Raw genomic sequence first — 1,934 nt, 5'->3', positions numbered from 1 at the left:
GAAATCATAGTTTAGATGTTATTGAGGAGAAAATGTCAGGTTTGGCCTGAAGCTTTATATAACCTTGTTTGGTTAAGAAAAGATTTAAAAGTGGCATTATGTGGAACTTGTTTGGTTCAGAGTTTTGAGATTTGAATAAGCGGAATGCTTTGCTTGATAAGTGGAAAAGATCTGGTATTACGTTTCCATTTATTCATGTATTTGTTATATATATGAAATGATATTTTCCCTAAAGGTTTTGGTGATTTTCACCCTGCAATGACATAAATAGAGTATCTCACTAGACCTTTCGGTCTAACCCTCGTTTTGTGATTTTAACTATGTGTTGCAGGAGGTTCGGACAGTAAGGGGAAGGGAAAAGTTTAATATGTTCCTTTATGCGCTTCTGCTTGAAGAGCTGTTTTGATTGATTAGTACAAGAAATGTATTTTGAATTTTTGGACCTTGTGTCTGGTCATGTTAGACTCTTGTAGTAAGGGACCTGAATAGAATAATATCATGTATTTCTTTTGTATGAAATATGTGTTACATGCAATGTGTGGGTTGGGGCGTTATAAATCATGCCACATTTTCGTCTTTTCTTTATATATTTTGGCATTCTCGTAGGCATGGTACCTCCACTAATGAGTTGGAGCTTTCTTTTCTCTCCCGCTAGAGTTGCATTTAAATTTAATTCCTTAATAGCTCAAAATGCCTTATACTCTAATTCTAACGGAAGGTGACAAGATTTTCCAAAAACAAGTTGGTACGGAGACATRCCCAATGGAGTCTTGAAGGCGGTACGGTAGGCCCAAAGTGCATCATCCAATTTAAGTGACCAATCTTTACGGTTTGGCTTAACCACTTTTTCTAAAATATTTTTTATCTCTCGGTTTGAAAGTTCCGTAAGACCATTGGTTTGCGGGTGGTAAGCCGTGGCTACTTTATGTTGGATGTTATACTTTTCAAGAGCTGTACTTAGCACTTTGTTTATGAAATGAGTCCGTTCATCGCTTATCAATGCTCGGGGTGTACCAAAACGTACAAAAAATATTTTTATGCAAAAATTCCACTACCGTTTTGGCATCATTCTTGGGCAAGCCTTTGCTTTTATCCATTTGGAGACATAGTCTACCGCAACCAAAATGTACTGATTGTGAAAAGACATGGGGAATTGTCCCATAAAGTCAATACCCCAAACATCGAAAAGTTCGACTTCCAAAATATTGTTTAAGGGCATCTCATTTCTTTGGGACAAATTCCCCATGCGTTGGCATTGGTCACAACTCTTCACAAATTCAAAAGCATCTTTAAACATGGTAGGCCAAAAAAATCCGCTTTGTAAAATTTTAGCGGCCGTACGTTGTCCACCAAAGTGGCATCCGTACGGTGATGCATGACATTCCTTTAACAAAGCTTGGATTTCATCATCCGGGACACATTTTCACAAAATTTGGTCTGATCCCAATTTAAAAAGGAACGGATCGTCCCACAAATAATGCTTGCAATCGTGAAGAAATTTTTTAAACCGGTTTCCCTGAAAATGATATGGTTTAAGGCCACATGCAAGATAGTTGGCAATATCTGCATACCAAGGATGTTGTTTTTGAAAACTGTGTTGTATGGCCAAAACATATTCATCAGGGAAAACTTCCTTAATCTCATGACTCCCCCCACTTGATACATTTCCCTCAATTCTAGAAAGGTGATCGGCTACTTGATTGTCACTTCCCTTTCGGCCAACAATCTCAAGATCAAGTTCTTGTAATAAAAGAATCCATCTAATAAGTCGTGGTTTTGCATCAACTTTGTTAAATAAATACTTTATTGCAGAATGATCTGTATGAACAGTGACTTTGGTATCAATCAAGTATAAACGGAAACGATCAAAAGCAAATACTACCGCAAGTAATTCTTTTTCCGTGGTGGTATAATTTAATTGGGCTTCAATAAGA

This window comes from Cynara cardunculus (assembly GCF_001531365.2).
Source record: "Cynara cardunculus var. scolymus isolate 2C chromosome LG 5, CcrdV1, whole genome shotgun sequence".
In the NCBI taxonomy this organism is placed as follows: Eukaryota; Viridiplantae; Streptophyta; class Magnoliopsida; order Asterales; family Asteraceae; genus Cynara; species Cynara cardunculus.
The sequence above is the reverse complement of the archived record's forward strand: the minus strand, read 5'-3'. Positions refer to the sequence as shown.